The sequence below is a fragment of the Leptopilina boulardi genome, unplaced genomic scaffold (assembly GCF_019393585.1).
Source record: "Leptopilina boulardi isolate dan_hultmark-lab unplaced genomic scaffold, ZJU_Lbou_2.1 LbouV2_66, whole genome shotgun sequence".
Classification (NCBI taxonomy): Eukaryota; Metazoa; Arthropoda; class Insecta; order Hymenoptera; family Figitidae; genus Leptopilina; species Leptopilina boulardi.
The window spans coordinates 353,554-376,190 of record NW_026138012.1 but is presented as its reverse complement, the minus strand read 5'-3'; the positions used below and the strand labels follow the sequence as shown (position 1 = coordinate 376,190).

The following is a 22,637-nucleotide window of genomic DNA, read 5'->3' as shown; positions in this document are numbered from 1 at the left end:
CGTGTATATACTATTTGTTAGATTGCAAAACAGGTACATATTTAGGCAGATTATTTATGAAATCAAATATAAAAATGTAAGAAATTTATTTTTATTATTTAAAATACATTTTTAAGACAAATTAATTCTATTCAAACTTCATTTTTATGGTAATTTTTAAGTTAAGGGAAGATTACGGTGATTTTGAGGTTATTTTAAAAGATTTTTTTTTAAAGTAAAAAAAATATTTATTAGTCACAATTTTTATGATAAAATATTCATTTTAAAGAGTCGAAAACAATTTTTGTTTCTTTTTCTGTTTAAACAATCTAATAAAAAATGGCTGCAGAAAGTGGTACATTTTAAAAGTTTGTCAAACTTTTTCTCTGGAATAGTTAATCTAAAATAAAAAAACCAAAATTTTTCTTAATCTATACTATTTTGGCTATCGTGTAAACTAGAATGAGAAATATTTATTGAAAACAAAACGATTGGCAGACTTTTTTCATTTTTCCACAACAATTTCGCAACTTAAATTGTTTATAACTTTTAAAAATATTAATGGATTTTTTAAATCCTAGTTTACACGAAAACTACACATGCAAGGAACATACTGTCTAAATTTGAAGTTAATTGGTTAAATAGTTTTAAAATGAGTGTGTGACAAAGTTGAAAATATTCAGTTTTGTGAAAAACTTTGTATGGATAAATTTGAGTTGTCAAAAAACCTTAGCTCTATATGATTTTAAAAATTATGAAAAAAATCAATTTGAAAATGCCCATAAAGGTTAAATAAATATGTCACAAATAATTTTTTGTTGATTTCATATAGTCTTTATTTAAAATTTATAAAACTAAACAATTTTTTATTTGAATTAACCAAGTATTAGGAACATATGTAATTTGAATTATTGTTTAAGGATTTGATTTTCACACAATATTGCAGAATTCGACGGTTTGTCAGGTCCTGCTAACGCAAAAGTATGGTTGAAGCAACTAGAAACTACCGCAAACCTCCATCGATGGACTGTAGCAATAGCCTTTGAGACTGCTAGAAGCCACTTAACCAGGGCCGCTAAGAACTGGTACTTGGCGAATGTGGACACAATTTCCGACTGGCAATCATTTAGAAACGCCTTTCAGAACACCTTTATGGTAGAAAAATCCTTAACAGAAAAGTGGCAGGATATGCAAAATCGAGTGCACCGCTTTGGCGAGAATACTAAGGAATTTTTTTTCGACAAAGTTAGGTTATGCAAAGCTTTGAACATGGACCTGGACGAGACAAAAAGACAAATTGCAGTAAGCCTGTGGTCTAGGGAAATTAGCACAGCCGTTTCAACTCGTACTTATTTCGACTTAGACGAATTGTTAAGGAGCATCGTAGAACTGGAAACCTTGGAGGAAACAAGAAAGCAGCGGATCAGCCAATCAAGAGAGATGAAAAATCCAAAGGAGCGTCGACCATTTTCCAAAGAAGGAGAGCATCGAAACCTGTCAACAAGAAGCAGTACCACTAGCCAGCAAGATTCGTCAGTAAATAAGGACATTAATGTTGTTTATAAAGATCGTAAGTGTTATAGATGCGAAAATATAGGACATCTCGCAAAGGATTGTCCTCAAAAAAGAGAGGTAAGATGCTTTAATTGTAAATCTGTGGGACATATAGCGCGAAATTGTATTAAACCTAAGGCTATGCCGAAAGCCGAAATTAATAAAATAAATTCGGATATTATAAATGACAATTCGAATGCAAAATATATTAAAAAAATTTTTTTAGGTGACAAAGAGTTCTCTGCAATTATCGATCAAGGCAGTTCCGATTGCTTAATCAAGGCGTCAGCTGTATTGAGTCACGGATTCCAATTTTCCCCGGCAATCAGTGTTTTGTTGGGTTTCGGTGGGGGCGAAACTATTTCAAGTGGAGTTATTCATGAAAGTCTTAAAGTCGACGTTTGTTGTGTTGATAAAATTCGATTTAGAGTCGTACCAGACGACGCACAGCAGAGTGACATTATCGTAGGACGCAATTTTACCGAGCTTCCCGAAATTGTGTATTTTAAAATTAATGATCGTTTAGAGTTTGTTTACAAAAATGACTTTATTTTTCAAAATTACCCTTTAGTAGAAACTCAAAAGCCTAGTTTTGAAAAAGCGGAAATAATGAATTCAATTAATATCCCCCGTGGTACTATTAATTTCGTTCAAGTCAAGATTTACGAAAGTCTTTTTGAATTGCCAATTCGAAATTTAAATGATAAATTTGATGCGAAGCTTGAAAGCGGAAAAAAATTAGATAATGTAATATTGTCGGTTGAAGGAAGTGTGCCTGTCTTAGAGCCTCGCAGAATCCCTATTACACACGAAGATTTCGTGACTCATGAATCAATTAGTCAAGAGCGAAGAGATTAACTGTTAGAACTTTTAAATAAATATCGCGTTTGCATTGATATGAACTTATCCGAGTTGGGATGTACACACCTAATCGAAATGGACATCGAAGAGAAACCAGGCAGTGCTCCTGTTTTCGCAAAACCGTATAAAACAAACGCGGAACGTAGAGAGGTAATGAAAGATAAAGTTAGCGAGTGGAGACCAGCTAATATAGTTAAACCTACAACCGGTAAATACGCGAGCCCTTGTCTATTAGTTACGAAATCAGATGGCACTTATCGCAGGGTCACGGATTTTCAACGATTAAACAAAAATACTGTCAGAATAAATTTTCCACTCCCTAACATCGACGATGGTTTGGAAGAATTGCACGGTGCAGTCATTTTCATTATACTTGATCTGGCGTTAGGATATCTTCAGATCCCTCTCACAGAGAGAGCCAAGGAGAAGACGGCTTTCATTACGCCGGACGAAACTGGCCAATTTGAGCGCACGATGTTCGGCCTAATAAATGCCCCATTCTACTTCGCAAAATTGATGAAAATGATTTTTGGCCCTTTCGGTCCCAGTTTAGCACTAACGTACTTCGACGACATTCTCATACATGCGCGTTCATGGGAAGAGCTTTTGTGTAAGCTAGAAAAAGTTTTAATTCTACTTAAAGATGCGGGTCTAATTTTAAACCTTAAAAAATGCAAATTCGGTTTGAATCAGGTTGAATACTTGGGATTTGTTTTTGGAGGAAATGGAATGAGCCCCGGTATGCGAAAGTTGCGGGCAGTCGAGGAGTTTCCAACTCCAACTAACCTTCACGAGGCACGAAGATTTCACAGGTTGGCCAGTTATTTTCGGCGGTTCATTTCCCATTTCGCGGCGATCATGGCACCAATAATAGAATTATTTAAACAGAATGGCAAATTCTCATGGAATAACGACAAACTGAAGCCTTTGAAAAAATTAAACAATTATTGACGTCCGTCCAGTTCTAGCATATTATAACCCAAAAGCGACACATACAGAGTTACACACCGATGCCTCGTCGGACGGGCTGGGCGCGATGCTCTTTCAGAAAAACGAGTCAGGCGAATTACATTTGGTCTATGCGATCAGCAGGCGAACTTCTGATGTAGAGCGAGCGTACCACTCGAGTAAACTCGAACTGACTGCTATTGTTTGGGCCATGGATCGTCTGAGACAATTTCTGATAGGATTACATTTCGTGGTTTTCACTGATTGCCAAGCATTAATCTACATTCGTACGATGAGCACAAAAAATCCCCAAATCATTCGTTGGCTAAATTCAATCTCTGAATTTGATTTTGACATTTTTCATCGCAAAGAAGAGCGGATGAAACACGTAAACGCATTGTCACGTGCTTCAGTCGAGAATGATGAAGACATCGATATCGGTTCGGTTTTTAATGTGACAGTAAGAGAAGACGAAATATTAATGTTTCAGTATAGTGACGAAAATTTAGCGCGAAAAATTTCGATTTTGAAGAAACCAGTAAATGAACGTTCTCGAAGAGAAATTGGCGAAATTAAAGATTTCGTTTTACGCGATGGATTGTTGTTTAAAAAAATCGACGATAATGAACGATATGTTATTCCAAAGGTCATGCGTAAAGCGGTCGTGATTAAAAACCATGACCTTGACAGTCATTTCAGTGTAGAGAGAACAATGAACCGTATTGCTCAATTTTACTACTTTCCCGGTATGCGAAAATATATCAAACGACACATAGATTCGTGCGTAGAATGCCTCTTAGCATTTCATTTTCATTTCGTCGAGAAAGGGAAATAAATATATCTTAGCCCTAATTTGTAATTTGACTAAATTTGTTCCCAGTTCGTGACGAAAAATCATCGACAACTATTCGAAAAATTGACGAACGGGCAAGTGGAGAGGCTAAATAGAACCATTCTTCCTGCGTTAATGTCAAATCTGTCGGATTTACAGGGTCATCACTGGGACCTAGAAATAAAAGATTTAGAACGTGATTTAAATTCTGCCATTTGCAAAAGCACCGGTCGCACTCCATTTGAGATGGTTTTTGGTTATATTCCTCTATTCCGCGAGGGTCTTGCTAGGCAATTAACAGAGAACTCAGAAAGTTACCGTCTTCCAGAAGAACTCTGGATAGAAGCGCGAGAAAAAATTGAAACTGAACAACGATTGTCAAAAGATAGGTACGACGCAAACCGGTTAAAGAATATAAAATACAATGTAGGCGATATCGTATTTATGAACAAAAATTCAGAAAGCACAGGTCAGTCAACAAAATTACAGCCCCGTAATAAAGGGCCACTCGTAATCACACAAATCCTTCCGTCGGATACTTATCGTGTTCAAGGATTGGCTTTTCAAGGCAGTGGGTCTCGGACCAAAACAACAGCGCACGTGAGTCAACTCCGAATCTGGAAAGGATATGAAAACAATGATAGCGACGAAGACAGTGAGGACCAGACGGAAGACGATAGCGAACTAGACAACCATAACGACGTTGTAAAAATAAATAAGAACGATTCTTCGATAAATCAAGACGAGAACATAGTTAGACGTAGCAATAGAATACGTCAGAAACCACAACGCTTCAACGAATTTTTTGTATAAAAATTGGGAGTACATTTAGCCAACTGTGAAAGTTAATTACTCCAAATAATTTTTTTTGTTAAGCTGAATTACAATTGAGTTTGTTTCTTTATGATGTGAGTTGATAACGTAATTTTTTTGTGTGTTTTGTGAACTGAATGATCACTTTAATTGATAATAACAATTTTTTTTTATTTTATTTTTTTTTATATACGACTATGGATCTCAGAGCATCTTTGTTACTTGGAGACCAAGTAAAGCGTAGGATGGCCGAGTATTAGGAACATATGTAATTTGAATTATTGTTTAGGGATTTCGCAATTGTCGGGTTTGTCCCTAGTAAATTGGGTTGGCAATAGTGCCGTGTGTGGCGAGCGTTACGCCGATGCTGAATGTGGCAGTTGGCTTTGGTCGGTCAAAAGATAGTCATGTGCATGGATTTGTAGTTATCGGAATTGTTACCTTTTGTTAGGCCATTAGTGGCAAATTACTCTCTATAATCTCAGTATAGTGTTCTTGAGAGGACTAGTCTAATATAAAACTTTCTGAATAAACTTAATTCTTATATCTTTTATTTGTGTGTCCCTTTTATTTAGCCCTGTGAGTTTAAGTGTTAGATTTTGCGCTAACACAAGGTTTTACAAGACATTATATAAAAAGTTAATATAAATTAATTAATATTCATCGCTTGTCGTGTCTAAATTTTTGTTATTATTAATATCCGTAGAATTCAAAATTTTTTCATAAAACCTTCCAGTGATTGGTTTTAAAAAACGAGAGAGAGACTAAAGATCCTTCTTCTTGGTATCGCTAATCCCAATTGGTGGAAGATTTAAAGACTTGAAAGTTTTTTGGACTACCATGATATTCTTGATAAGCTGAAACAATCAAATCAAGCCGAATTTCTGTTTTCTTCTGAATGTAATTTCAAAATGGTAAGTTCTGTGTTATCAAAAAACTTCCTTTTCGTATTCTGACATTTATAATATGATGTCTTGTGAGGTACCTCAGTGTTCTTTTACTGATACCCACACAACGTTTGGTATTTTTTTAGGGCTTGGTGCTATTCCATGAGTTTCTATAGCAACAAGAAAACTTGAAATTTTATTTAAATAAAAAAATTGGAAACTACAATAAAAATATTTAGATTAGTAAATATATTTTTTATATTTGAGTCAATATGTTGTATAATAATAAAACGAAAAACCTTTATTGCTATACTGATGAATAGTTTTCAACCTTCTCTCAGTAATCTGCATCCATCTTTCCAAAAAAAATTTACAAATAATATAAATCTGAACCGGCTTTTCTTACTGAGTATTTCCAAGAATGTTGTCTATTTTTATTTATAGGATTAGTTTTTGTAGTTTTAGTATTTTTTCGAAGCACACAACGAAGTTAAAACGTGTCTTGTTCTGCTTTTGAAAGAAGAGTCCAAAACTTTTGAAAATCATCCTTTTGTTCTTGTCGACTAAATTTTTCACGATAGTTACATTTACAGCAGTAAGTAATACGTTTAAAGATTTTACGAGAAATTTTATTTCCACCACTTGAAACATAACCTCTTCTTTGATTTCTTTTTATTTTCTTCTTATTTTTTCCATTTATCGGTTCGCACACGTTTTTTTAATCCGGTACATCCTGATAAAGATGAACTTCTTTCTGTTGTGATACTAGAAGACGTATTCATCACAATAACTTGAATGCTAATATTTTTAATCAATATAATGCTCTATATTTCAAATGTCAATATACACAAAAGACAGCGCGTCACTAACGCAATGCATATGAGGCATTTTACGTGTAATGTCATGACTTAAAAAATTGATTACTCGAAAAAAAGTGAAACTTGGGGAAATTGCTGCCCTACCTGATAGTAAAATATCCCCAAAAAAATTTTTGACTTTTTTGAAATTTGAGGGGAGATAGAAGGGGTCAATTTTATCAGTTTTCCCTGACACCGCCTACTATTTGAATTTTTTTCTGTCTATAAATGCAATAAAAAAATTTTGGCAAGTATGTTTTTTGAAGGTTTTTTCATGCTCTTTCCAATGATGATTTTTTTTAATTTTGACCTTGATTTTCTATAATTAAACATAAAGGGTCACGGGGTGCCTAAACGAAGATCGGAAAAAAACCTCAGCTTTCGTTTGCAATTATTTATTTTAAAAAAACGCACCGATTTTAGTGAAAATAGCAAAGGGTATAGGGGGTTAAGCATGCTTAACCCCCTATACCCTATACCCCTTTACCCTATGCACTTTTTGCATGCATGCAAAAAGTGCCCCCGCAGCTAATATTTTCCCGGATTCATTGTAAAATATCATCAATGTCATTTAATTTCTATTACATATTAAAATAAATTTATTAATTATTTATTTATAACAGCACAAGCCTGCAAAAAAATAAAATTTCTGTTGTCAGAGATCGAGAAGTCATTTCCACTAGTTTTTGATGCGCTGAATCCGCATCTGGCAACGAAAACCTTCCATCACGTCAAAATTTTGAGATAAGTGGGGGTAAATGTGCCAACAATCACTTTTTCGGTAGTATTTGAAAATTTCTACCGGGTAAATCCGACGTGATAGAGACTTGTCATGGAGTCAAATTCGTAATCTGTGATCCCGAAAACCCCCGAGTGACAAATTCCAAACGAATCAAAGTATTTCTTCAAATAGTTATATTTCTGAACAGTGTGAGTAAATTTTCATGATTACCAATTTAAAAAAACCATTTTTGACAGCTAATTTATTTTGTTGTTGTCAATACCGCTATATCGTCGTAGAGTACAGGGTTAAAGATTTAATAAAAATTCCATGACAAATTTCTAGCACGTCAGATTTACCAGGTAGAAATGTTCAAAAAACTGCTGAAAACGTGAATTTTGGGACATTTACCTCCATTTTTCTCAAAATCCTGACGCGATGGGAGGTTTTTATTTTTTTGCAGGCTTGTGTAGTCAATAGAGACGTCTGCAGTTTCCCTAAAAATAGTTGCAGTACGATTTTAAACTCCTTACTCGGGAGTTTTTTTTAGAGTGAGTTTCCTCGCTTTTCACGTTATTAATTCAAATATTTTATAAATATGTAACAGTAGTAAGCTGCAACGCGACATTCAGTCGGCGCGTAGTTTGAAATACGAATTAAAACTTTAAAATGATTAGTATATCAACAATTTTCATTGATTATTATACTTTATATAATCAATAACACGATAGAAACAATTTAAAAAAAACGGCTTAAGTCGACTTAAGCCGTTTTTCCAGCGAACGGTTCGTATATTTTTAACAATATGGAAGCATTTTTTATGTACAACTCGCTCTAATACATTATTTTGTAGTTCTCATATTTGTGGTATTCGTAGTATTTGTGAAATCAAGGTAAATGTCGCATATTTATTGTTGCTTCGCTAAAAAATCTTAAACATGTTCAGAAAAAAAGTTTTATGTAAAAAGAGTTATTTTCGGGAGTTTTCGGGATCGCTGATTAAAAATCTGGTGTCCGTTTTACTAAATTCAAAATGGCGGATCCAATATGGCTCAAGAATTTTTAAAAATTAAACATATTCGCTTGACAATCGTTACTCATGAGTTTTTAGGGTCGCTGGCTATGAATCTGGAGTTATTATTTCAAAATTCAAAATGGCGCATGCAATATGGGTAATAGGGTGGTTCAAAAATGCGGTAGGGGGACAGTTTTCCCAATCCGTTTTTCCCAATGAACATTTTTCCCAATGGTCATTTTTCTCAAAAATTTTTTCCCAATGGACATTTTTCCCAATGAGAATAATTTTTAAATTTTTTATCACAATAAACAATTGCAATCGTTTCCAAGACTAACTTCATTATTGTATACAGGGTGTTTCAAAAGTATGGAAACTTGCAAATATCTCGAAAAGTACGAATTTTTGTAAAAAATGTTTAAGACAAAAGTTGTTCCAAACAAAAAGATATACATCTTTGAAACTAAAAAATTGGGCCCGGAGCCCAATGTTGGGCCCTACAATGAAAAAAGTAGTTTTCTTAAATAAGACCACTAATTTTCAGTATCAAATTCGTAATCCGCATGAAATTCTGCGTTCAGACATGTGGTATAAGTGCCCAAAATATTGGGCCCAATCCAAGATATTGGGTCCAAAATTTATCAACAGATAAATAAATTTTAAACAATCGCATCTTGGAGAGATTTTGAGATCACAGGATTAGAAATTGGAAGCTAATTTTCAAATTAGACATAGAGCCCAATGTAAGGCCCACATTAAAAAAAATTAGTTGTTTAAATAAAACCCACTAATTTTCAGTATCCATTTAAGAATCGTTATGAAATTCTGGGTTTAAACTTGTAGTACAAAAGCCAAAAAATATTGGGCCCAATGTCTGGGATTGGGCTGAACATTTTTTGACAAATAAATAAATTTATAAAATCGCATCTTTTGGAGTTTTTGGGGTCACAGGATTAAAAATTCAAAGCTACTTTTCAAATTGGGCACATAGCCCAATGTAAGATTCCGCAGCCCAATGTGAGGCCTACAGTAAAAAAATTAGTTTCCTTCCATTTCGTAATCGTTCTGAAATTCTGGGCTTAGACTTGTGGTACAAATTCCAAAAATATTGGGCCCTCACATTGGGCGGCGGAATCTTACATTGGGCTCTATGCCCAATTTGAAAATTAGCTTCCAATTTCTAATCCTGTGATCTCAAAATCTCTCCAAGATGCGATTTTTTAAAATTTATTTATCTGTTGATAAATTTTGGACCCAATATCTTGGATTGGGCCCAATATTTTGGGCACTTATACCACATGTCTGAACGCAGAATTTCATGGGGATTACGAATTTGATACTGAAAATTAGTGGTCTTATTTAAGAAAACTACTTTTTTCATTGTAGGGCCCAACATTGGGCTCCCGGCCCAATTTTTTGGTTTCAAAGATGTACATCTTTTTGTTTGGAACAACTTTTGTCTTGATCATTTTTTACAAAAATTCGTACTTTTCGAGATATTTGCAAGTTTCCATACTTTTGGAACACCCTGTATAATGAAAGTAATTTGTTATTCATAACCGTTGCGTTGGATTAAACTTCTATCAAAATTTCAAGTGAAAAAAATTAAATTTTATTTTATGGCTGAAGCAAATTTACAAATAATCACTACCAATAGATGTGTCAGACTTAGTATTTCGGGATTTTTGTACTACAAACATTCAACAAATTATAAACTCGGTCGAATATATTGGAACTGCAAAAAGAAGGACGAATGTGTATTTTTTTGACAATGTATGTTTTTTTCGATGAATTACGAAAAGAACAGGCAGACACGGAAATCATGCTGCGTCAACTACAAATTGGACAGCGAATAAGAAAAGGATTAGATAAGTGAAGAAGGGAAACAAAAGAGAAAATTTTAAACATTGTGGAACAGTACAACGAATATGCACAACGCGATAACATATTTAGTTATTTAAAAACAATAGTACACTACATAAAACTTTAAATCAATTAAGACATTATTTTCAAAATTTATCAATACTAACTACATAACATCTACACTTTTTTATTTGCATGTTTTTAATCACAATAATAAATTATTTTGTGATTCGTTTTCTTATGGATGTATTTTTTTATCATTAGCTTTTGTAAGAAAATTTCTTATTGGGAAAAACGACTCGTTTTTGGGAAAAATGTCCATGGGAAAACTGTCTACCAATCAAAAATGCACAGGAAAATAAATTTTTTGGAATTTTCTTGCTGCCGCCTTTTAGAATTATTAAAACTATGCAGTTCTAATAATTATTTAAAAAAAATTAAATTAACTATTTTTTACGAGGCAACAGAAAACTTCATAAATGCAAAAGAATGTAAAATACATTATTTATTTTGAGATAATTATTATTAAAAATAATTATAACAACACACCGGGCTTTTAAGATGGCTTAAATTTCAGAGGTTCTCGAAAGTCCAAACTGCAAAGGCCTGAAGAACCTTGTTTGAATTTATGGGATCGTTCCGTCCTAATTGCCGATATTTTCCAGAAGAGACTGGAAAATATACCGCTACTTTCTTTTTACAAATTGTTATTAACCCTAGATGGTCCATACTTCAGTATAATATACAATATAATCCTTTTAAAAAGTACATTTTTTTTAAAGTGAATGAGGCTAAATGTATTCACTGTCTACTTCCAACGACTGTCTAACAGAAACTGATGGACTCGGCACGATGCCTAATACTCGAAGACATAGACGGTATAACCAATTAAAGGTAGATGATGTGGGGGTATGTTAGTGGCAACATCGCAAAACCCGCGGTGGTGGCAGGCGATGCAGCTTCGGCGGAAGCTTCGAACAAGTGGATCGAAGCTGACCTAAAATCACAATCAGATATAGTACTTGCCATAAACCCCTCGGAAATGAAGCAGATAAAAGGATGCGAAACTGCCCGCGCGATTTGGACCAAATTAGAAGGGATTTATCAATCCAATGGCCCGGCGCGGAAAGCTGCATTACTGAACACACTCATGTCCTGGAGAATGCACGATGGTGAGGATGCACGGGAACACATGCGATCATTCTTTGACCTGGTGGACAAACTAGAAGAAATGGCAGTGGAGACAAATAAGGATCTATTGGCCTTGATGATTTGGGAAGCTTACAGGAAGCTTCGAAAATTTCAGATGTGCGATGTCCTCCCGCGACGAACTGCCATCTGACTCCATATGAAACTTGACATGGAAGTGCTCCAGATCTCAGCAATCTCAAAAGCTTCGGAAATGAGGTTTATATCATGGACAGGCAGCCAGGAAAAGGGAAACTCGAACCGCGAGCTGGACATGGGATCTTTCTGGGATACAGTGAAGAATCGAAGGCCTACAGGATTTGGGTGTCAGAGAAGAGAAAAGTTGACGTATCCAGGGACGTAAAGTTCATCCAGAAGAATTATTTTCCCTGCAAGGAAGCAGACAAAAATCCATTTCCCGAATATGTCTCTTTACAAATACATTCAATTTCGGAAAATTGTGAGAAAAAACCCAACGAGGAACCATTCATCGAAATCGATCTATGCGACAATTCAAATACCGGAGAAACGAGCGATGACAAAGACGAAGAAGATTTCCGAGGTTTTTCGCCAGGGGAAGCTGAAGTTAGACCACGACGGGAAAGAAAACGAATAATACGCACCGGACTTCCAGGCAGACCGCGAAAAGCCTACCTGGCAGTCAACAATGCAATCGAGGATGATACTGCTCTCTTGACAGAAATACCAATTAAACGTGCATTAACTGCTCCGGAATCCCGCGAGTGGATGTCAGCCATGGGAGAAGAAGTAAAATTAATCCTAAACAAAAATACTTGGGACCTGGTGAAGAGACCGGAAACAAAGGAAACAATCGGCAGTCGATTTATACTTGGCGAAAAGTACGGCTCGAACGGTCTATTGGAAAGAAGGAAGGCCCGAATTATTGCCCAGGGGTATACTCAAGAGTACGGAAGAGATTACCATGAAACCTACGCACCAGTGGCCCATCTCTGTTCCATTCGCACCATGATTGCAGTAGCAGCTCAGGAATGTTCATTCGCCAATACGACGTGACGACTGCATACCTTAACGGTGAGTTGGAGGAAGAGGTCTATATGGAGTTGCCGAATGGAATCCAGCCAGGAGAGTAATGAGGTACCTAAAGGGAACTGGCGATCTCGGGATTCTCCTCACTCATAACAAGAAAGAAGTGATGGGTCATATGGACGCGGATTGGGCGGGATCTATTGACGACAGACGATCATTTACTGGATTCGATTTCACGATTTGCGGCGGTGCCATACTATGAGATTCGAGGAAGCAACAGACCGTCGCATTATCGACCACCGAAGCAGAGTACATGGTCTTGAGCGAAGCGGCCAAAGAAGCACTTCATCTGAGCCGATTTTTGAAAGAACTCGGGCATTTAAACTTGTCGACCATTAAGTTGTATATCGACAACTTCAGCGTACAAAAGTTGGCAACGTTTCCAGTCTTCCACAGCCGAACGAAGCATATTCATGTTCGGCATCACTTTGTACGAGAGGTCATCAAATCAGGGGAGATTCGACTCGAGCACATGTCATCGGAGCATATGCCTGCCGATATTCTCACCAAGGCTCTGACCAAACCAAAACATCAGCGATGCATTCTTTCTTTGGGATTGGAAGGATCAGGAGCATCAGAGGTTGTCCCAAGGGGAAGTGTTGAGAATTCATCTATGACGAATTTTGATCCAACCTCTAGCCTTCGGCGCTAGGTGGTGTCCGCGAGAGACTGTTCTTTATACACTTACACATTCACACAAGTCAGTCAGTCAGTCTTTTGTCTCTTGAATTGTGCATTACCATTTTTGGTTGTACGCTTTTGTATTTACTTTTTTCTGATTACATTAGATTTCTCTATTAAATACTTAGTGTGCTTTTCATTTCACCTGAATTTCGTCAACAAAAAGTATAAAGTTGTTAGAAAATCTGGCGCACCTAACCCCACATTTTCTAACTATTTTCAAGTATTTTATTACTAAGTAACGTTAAGGGGTTACACCACTTTGAAATTTTTAAAAAATCAGAAAATTTTTTTTGCTTAAAGTACACCTTATAGGCATAGAAATGACATGCTATTTGCACCTGGCGTAGCTGATTACAATCCATTTTTGAAGCACTTCGCTATATCATTTATTAGACCGACATTTTTGATAAAACAACAAAAACAAATGTTTTTTTAGTTCAAGAGTAGTATAATACTCTACTGTATTTTAATTTTCTTAAAAAAATTTCTATTGTTCAATAAAAATTGTTGAAAAAACGTATTTTTTGGGCGGGTCAAAGTGGTGTAACCCATTAATAAACCCTTAGGGTTTATCGTTAAGACCTTCGCATGTTCCTCTTATTACTTATGGGATATTAATATTCCAAGTTGCGGATTTTTCTCTCCGGCACAAAATCATTGTTACTTGTTTACTGTACCGTTATGTAATCTTAATCGCTTTATACCCTAATCTAACTTGCTACGATGGTTGTAGGTGTTGCGTCGGTAAAGGAACGCCTGGTCTCGGGGTTGCTGCTGGCGGCGTTAGCGTTGCTCAAGATGTTCTTCGTACTGAATTTAATTGTAATTCCGCTTGTCGTGATGTTGAAGACAGTGGGGTATCACAAGACCCCATGTCGATTGGATGATGTTCTTTCAATGATCCTGCACAGTTTACTGTGGAATCTTTGATCTCGTTGATGGTAGGACACCGAGATGATGCCGAGCAGTTGACCTTGGGACTTGAGATCACAGCATAGTTTCCTGTTGACTCGAACCGGCAATTAGCAGCTACCTCATTCACGCTGCTTCTTTTTAGGCCTTAGGATGTTTGAGAGACGGCTGGTTCCACTCGAAATAGGATTTCGGCATAGGTACACCAAGATGCATATGATGATCAGCATCGAGCCACAGTACGACTCATAGACTAGGGTCGTTTGTCTGTCCGTGGCCTACCTCTGAATAGGAAAGTCTTGTAGCTCTTGTTTCAATTCATCAAGTGTTTTCGAGGTAGCTTCGAAATTAGACATTTTTGATTCAGCGTTGCTCTCTTCTACTCGCCGGTTTTCGAGAGCTATTGCGAGGTCAGCATGGGTGAAACCTGCATGACGTCTACGTGCAACTCAGTTTTATAAATTAGTGATGTTTGACCTCTCTGCTGCGATGTAGATGGAATGGTGACATCTTTGGTCTGCACGGAACATCCTGGGACTAACTTCATCATCCCTACTCCGGTTACATTAATCTTAACATGGCAAGCATGAAAAGCTGCAGTTGATCGGCATCCCTTCCAATTTTCCTCTTCGAACCGGAGATAGGTCCGTTGATCGTCGTCGATAATTAGTTAGACATAATCCTACCTGATGTAGGACCTTCGGGTACCACTTCCTAGGGATCCTTGTGCTGTTGGAATGGGATAAAGTTGAATTTTTAAGGATCAAATTGAAACCAAACATAATTGGTTTGGTTTAGGGGTAACAATTTTTTTAAAACCTGAAATCATATTTCACTATGAAAAAATGTTATTTTTAACTGCATTTTTTTTGTTTTACAAAAATTTTATTTTTTAAAAAATAGAATTTTTCAAAATCCATAAGGTTGATTGTTCAGAATCTTGAAGAAAGTGTATTAAAAAATCATCAATGAAAAATAATAAAAATTGTGACAGAAGTTTAAAGTTTTAGTTTTTGAAAATTTCGAGTTTTATTTTAAAAATTATTAATTATTTGCACCGAGTGACTCGCGTGTTCAAAGTTGTTTCGTCTTCCGTTAATATTTGTAATACAATAATTTGGCTTTCCGCATCGTTTTAAATCATAACTTTTCTATGTACTTAAGGTAAAAGTCTTACAAAATGGCGCCAGTTTCTACAAAGGAAAATGAAATGAATCGTTTTGTATGTACCGCAAACATTGTTAAGATGTTCCGACAGATTCTTGTACACCCGGAAGATCAGGATCTACAACGAATACTGTGGTCTCCGTTTCCTGATAATCCACCTACGGTATATCGCTTGCTAACTGTTACTTAAGGAACCGCTTGTGTCCCATTCCTAGCCATTCGCTCAATACACATGTTGGAAAATACGGACGAAGAAAAAATTACAAAAGGTATAAAACACATCGAAATACAAAGAAAATTCCTTCAAGAACACATTGGAAAAACAGTTCAACTGCAACATGTGTAAAGCTCAGATCAACTCGCCGACATCCTCGCAAAACCCCTGACTCGTAAAATCTTTATCAAATTACGAAGTAAATTAATTAAGGAGGAGTGTTAAGGTTCAATTTCTTTTGTTACTAAATAAATTTAATTTTTTAAGTTATGTATTTGTTCATTTATTTAATTTGTTGCAGGCGCCTTTCTATGTTTATGTTATTCTTACAAAATATATTTTTTTTGAACTATTAAATGGGTCTCAAATTTATTTATTCACAAGATAACTAAAACGCAAACATAGTTTATTGTAATCTTGACCGCGAAACGGCTATCTTTTATCGATTTTAAAAACTATAATTCTATTTAAGGAACTTCTTCTGAATATCTTCTAAGAAATTATTATATTTATTATAATGATAGTCACTAAATAACATTTAGTAAACAGGTAATAATTAATATAATATATTAATTAATATTTTATTTATTTTTATTTAATAATTGCAGTTCCTAGGGCTAAAAAGTTTTCCGAGGATAATAATAATTATCTAATATAAAATTTTCTTATATATAAATAATATATTATTAATATATTATTAATTATTCGATTAATATATTATCACATTTGTAATTTACATTTGTGTAAATTTTTTCTTTTAGTTTTCGCTTGTTTATTAACGATATATACACCAAATAAAACATAACTCACATAATACGAAGCTTAAGTACTGTATAATGTTTATCCTACATTTCATTAGAAACCAAGGTGACCATTCAGATGTTAGCATTCAGAGAAGTGACAACAAACACAGACAGGGAAGAGATGAGCAAAATCAAAATAAGCAAAATTTAAAGTAGGAGCATCACATTTTAAGATTCCTTAGCAGTCCTACAATACGTCTGTAGAATTATAAGTCAAGTAATAAAATATTTTTAAAATGAAATTTTCTTTATTCGATTTATTTTCAGTAATATATTTTGGAAAAAATATTTCGAATAACATATTGAGTAAATTGAGAATAAAAAACGTATGTTTCAAAAAGAAAAACGTATGCTTCACAAAAAAATTATACAAAAAATCGCAATAAAATAACTGTTTAAGCTAGATGTTCTAAATATATTTTGTCATGTTGTAAATGTTTCCTTCGAAACAGCACACTGTTACAAACCGGAAAATTAATTAAAGTAAAATTATCAATTTTGAGGTTAGGGGAGGCACCAAGCTGACAAAATTTAAAGTTAATCGAAAGTGTGTAGCCCAAGTTATGGGCTACATTTATGGAAATTTCGCGACATGCCTCTAGTCCCTGCCTTATGGTCTAGGTGAGATAATTAGGACTTTGGGGGTACTAAACAATTGAGAAAAGGGAAGATGCACGCGGCTCATTGGACGTCGCATTTTGCTGACGTTTTTGAATCTCACTCTGGTCTCCGTAGGAACGGAAATGCTACTAGAAACTAACATTTTGTGTATTTATTCTTCCACTAAATTATAAACCACAATATATCATGTATTTTATTAATTCACAACTGTGGCTCATTTTTTTGTTATATTTTAATTTAATGTGATCATACGAATCACACTTGTATTAATGTAAGTTACAAGTACACATTTATATTGAATATACCCGCAACTCACATTCCTCCGACATTTTATTGTCAACTGGGAGTTGCAATAAAAGTTTAAATTATTTTGGGCTAATGTCTATTTCGTAGCATACATTTTGGCATAGTGCATTTATGTACCAGCAGTAAGTTATCGGTTTTGAACGCACGTGCGTTTGTTTTCAAACGCTGTAGTCCGTAGGCCGGTAGCTTTCAGTGGAGAGGGGAAGAGAGAAAACCAATGCAACAAGTGGAGGCATGCGATGTGTTGGTGTAACGTTGTTGCGTACAATAGGTTGCATGTGTGTCCGTAGCACAGGCCTCATAGCTATATTAGTACTCAGAGACGGAGAGTCCCTTAGTGCGTATATTACCATTACCGTCCAATACATATTGGACCCACGGCTCGAGATATTTGCTTAATCATGTTTTATCTAATTCCCAAGTAGTCATTCCATCCAATGCATATAATGATTTTCCTTTTGACATTTTGCGTTTGGTCATAATGACATTTTCGTCTTCACACATATTACGCTCTCTTCTGATTAACAATCAAAACAAATAGGCATAAAAAAAATTTAGACTCTAGTTACTCATGCCCTTGCAACACTTACAGTGTTGGCAGTTACTGTGTGTACTCTTTTGATTGGGAAAATTGCCGCAAGGTCCCCTTAACAGTTTAACGGTACTTTCATAAGAGAAAATGATTCATTATTAAGAATTGTCGCCTATGGCACCACATATATTTTATATAAATCGGGAAGAGGCTGCAAATATGTTGCGCCATTTAACAAATATGACCGCAAAAAGGAAAGAAAAGAATGGAAAGAGAGGAAAGTAAAGGAAGAAAGAAAATAACATATAAATATAATAGTTTATATTCGACTTAGGTCGAGTCAAAACTCAACGTTTAATGACTTGCTGACTTATTAAATGTAATATGCACGGAAAGAATTTCGAGACGTCTGCTATGTCGCTTACCGCGCATGACTTGTACTTCTAGTCCCAGTCACCTGATATACAGGAATCGCGCGAACAGATGTATGAAAGTGGGGGATATCACCTGTCTCGAAAAAATGCACGTCTCATGTGCATAAGTCAAGACAAGAGAAGTTTCGTTCGCATGAGGATCGTGCGTTTGCGTCACCGAGTAGAAAGACACCACGTGAGCATAGGCCCGAACTAACAGTTGCGCCGAAACCAGAACGTTTGATGTCTCGAAAATGCACACCACATGTGCATAGTGAAGGGACATCCCATGCCACGTAGTTCTCGAAGCGTCCGCACAGCAGACGTCTCAAAATTCATTCTGTGTGGGTGTCGAGTTTCACGCTGCTAAGTGAGGCTGTGCAGCAGTTCCCGGAAATGACTTGAGGACTAAGAATTCAAATTTTGATTTTTGAACTAGGTCGACCTGGGTAAACCAAGAATTATATATATGGGTCATTCCACGTGAAAAGGCAAATGGATTTGTCCACTCGTGGTTTAAAGCAATCGCAAAGTCTTAGGACTTAAAATTTAGCATTTTTTATGTAGAATCGAATACCGAGTGGCTGATTTTAAAATTTTCAAAATGGCGGCCACCACAGGCTGGAATGTGACGTAAAAAAAGCTGTTTTTTAATTTAAATTGGAAAAACTTTTACATTTTTAGACAAAAATTATTCAAAACAACTACTTTTCATATTTGTGAGTTGACAGAACACAAACATATGGTCAGAACTAAAAAATCCAAAATGGCGGAATCAAGATGGCGGATTAATTTTTGAAAATTCAATAAATTCAACAGAATTCAGTTGAATGGTGTTACTCGGGGGTTTTCGGGGTCGCTGATTACAAATCTGATGTCAGAATTGAAAAATTCAAAATGGCGGATCCAATATGGCGGCCGAAATATAAAAAAATGAGTCAATTCGCTTGAAACGTGTTACTCGGGGGTTTTCGGGGTCGCTGATTACGAATCTGAAATCCATTTTTGAAAATTTAAAATGGCGGATCCAAAATGGCGTACGAAAAAATTAAAAATCACTTGAATTGAAATGAAATTCGTTACTCGGGGGTTTTCGGGGTCGCTGATTACGAATCTGAAGTCAGAATTAAAAAAATTCAAAATGGCGGACCTAATAGGGCGTAAGATTAATAAAAAAAACCATTAGAAATGTTTAAAACTTGTTATTCTGGAGTTTTTTAAGTTGTAGATCACGAATTTGTCAGCAGAGATTAAAGAAGAAAAATATTAATAAAAAAAATCGCTGAATACGAATCAAAGGTCAGAATTCAAAATGGCGGATCCAATATGGCAGAAGATTTTTTTTAAATCGATTAAATAAACTGAATATTGCTACTCAATGGTTTTTGGGGTCGCTGAATATGAATCAAAGGTCAGAAATAAAAAATTCAAAATGGTGTATCCAATATGGCGGAAACTTTTTTCAAAAAATGACTAAAAAAATGAATATTCTTTCTCGTAGGTTGGGGATCGCCAAATTCGAATTTTAACGGACTTTCTTAAAAATATGGTTTTCTGATGCGGTCGGGTATATACGCTGGTTATTAAAAATTTATAATAAAAATTCACAATGGTAAAATCTTAAAGAGCATTAAGCCCTCTTTAATTTCTGACCTAGAAAAAAAAATTTCGAGAGTATTAAATTCTTTAAATCGTGACTTCTTGATCATGCTTTTTTAGGTAGGATTGATTATTCAAGATATTAAATCAATTTTATGAGGCTATGTTGCAAAAGGCTTGTAGCAAAATCCTTCTTCAGTATTTCGAAAAAAATTGAAAATGGTCAAGATTTCTATTGTCAGCAGAATTTTGTACAAAACTTTGCATTCCTTACCACTGTGCGCCTGCGCGATTCTCACGTGATAGCTTGAGCCAATCAGCCCTCTAATCGACGCCATCATGCAGTTGCCCCCTCCACACGGAGCTACAGAGGACGGACAGAACATCAAACTATTTACTATTACTATCTCACTACGACTACGGTTGTGCAGTTATCACCATACTAGAAAATACTTTTTCTCAACGTTAATAAATACAGTCTAGATCCGATATACTTACAGTAGAATCTACTTAATTCCTTTTCATTCATTTATTTTTCCTTATATCTTTATTTCATTTTCGTCTTCTCTTTTAATAAATTTTTTTCTACATTCTAAAGAATTTTAAAAACTTTTGCAGAGTCTAAAATTTTTAAATTAATTTCAATCAGTCCTTTTTAGGACTTTTATCTTGATAAATAGCATTAAAACTAATTTCAATCAGTCCTTTTCAGGGCTTTTATTTTGATAAATAGCATTAAAACCAATTTCAATCATTCCTTTTTAGGACTTTTATTTTGAGAAATAGCATTAAAACCAATTTTAATCAGTCCTTTTCAGGACTTTTCTTTTGATAAATATAGTATTAAGCCAAAGTCCTTAGCCATTTTTTGAAAAAATCTTCCGCCATATAGGATCCGATATTTTAAAATTATTTAATTCCGACCTTTGATTCGTATTCAGCGCTTTTTTTAATTAATATTTTTCTTCTTTAATCTCCGCTGACAAATTCGTGATCTACAACTTAAAAATCTCCAGAGTAACAAGTTTTAAACATTTCTAATGGTTTTTTTTATTAATCATACGCCCTATTAGGTCCGCCATTTTGAATTTTTTAATTCTGACTTCAGATTCGTAATCAGCGACCCCGAAAACCCCTGAGTAACGAATTTCGTTTCAATTCAAGTGATTTTTAATTTTTTCGTACACCATATTGGATCCGCCATTTTGAATTTTCAAAAATGGATTTCAGATTCGTAATCAGCGACCCCGAAAACCCCCGAGTAACACGTTTCAAGCGAATTGACTCATTTTTTTATATTTCGGCCGCCATATTGGATCCGCCATTTTGAATTTTTCAATTCTGACATCAGATTTGTAATCAGCGACCCCGAAAACCCCCGATTAACACCATTCAACTGAATTCAGTTGAATTTATTGAATTTTCAAAAATTAATCCGCCATCTTGGTTCCGCCATTTTGGATTTTTTAGTTCTGACCATATGTTTGTGTTCTGTCAACTCACAAATATGAAAAGTAGTTGTTTTGAATAATTTTGTTCTGAAAATGTAAAAGTTTTTCCAATTTAAATAAAAAAAAGCTTTTTTTACGTCACATTCCAGCCTGTGGTGGCCGCCATTTTGAAAATTTTAAAATCAGCCACTCGGTATTCGATTCTACATAAAAAATGCTAAATTTTAAGCCCTAAGACTTTGCGATTGCTTTAAACCACGAGTGGACAAATCCATTTGCCTTTTCACATGGAATGACCCATATTTTTTTTTTCTTTGACCTTTAACCCCTTCGCAGTCGAGGCCAAAATCTCATAAGTGGACCCAAAATGTCAGTAAATTTTTTAATGACCAAAATTTGTACAAATATGTATACTATGGTATTTAAGGTCGCTGATTACGATTCCAAAGTCAGATTTAAAAAATTCAAAATGGCGGAGCCAATGTGGACGATTTTTCAAAAAATGGCAAAAATGATTTTAAAATACTTAAAAATTGTTACTCGGGGGTTTTTGGGGTCTCTGATTACGAATCTAAAGTCAGATTTCAAAAATTCAAAATGGCGGAGCCAATATGGCAGAGTCACCACTTAAACAGCGTAAAGAATAAAACAATTGACAATCGCGTTAAACATAAATGACAGTGACAGTACTTTGGAGGCAAGACCCAAATAACAGGACAAGCCGGGATGGAGATGAGAAAAAACAATTGCTAACTAATCGCGTAAAACAGAGCACTGATGGTCTCTGAAGGAAAAGGAAACGAAATAAAAAGACTGTCATCACTTAAACAGTGCTGATAATAAAACAATTGACAAACACGTTAAGCGAATATGACATAAATAAGAATAAACAAAATGAATGACAAAACATTGTGACTAATAAGTTTCAGACAAATTTGGTCAATTGTCAACATATTTGATCACCATATTGGATACGCCATTTGTAATTTTTCCGATTTGACACCAAATTCGGAATTAAAAACTCCAAAAACCCCCGAATAACGAGTTTCAAGCGAATATGGTCAATTTTAAAAATTTTTGGTCGCCATATTGGATCCGCTATTTTGAATTTTCAAATTTTGTAATTCTGACATCAAATTCGGAATTAGAGACCCCAAAAACCCCCGAGTAACGAGTTTCAAACGAATATGGTCAATTTTCAAAATTTTTGGTCGCCATATTGGATCCGCCATTTTGAATTTTGAAATTTTGTAATTCTGACATCAAATTCGGAATTAGAGACCCCAAAAACCCCCGAGTAACAAATTTTAGGCCAATTCCGTCTTATTATTGTTCTCAAAATTTATGTG

At 35.1% G+C, this 22,637-nt stretch overlaps 1 protein-coding gene across 2 annotated transcripts in view; it reads right to left on the bottom strand.

The window, feature by feature from the left end:
- The window catches only part of LOC127290437 (amyloid-beta-like protein), a 694,733-nt gene that overhangs the window by 412,751 nt on the left and 259,345 nt on the right, over positions 1–22,637 (bottom strand). The gene's annotated exons all lie outside the window — the stretch shown is intronic.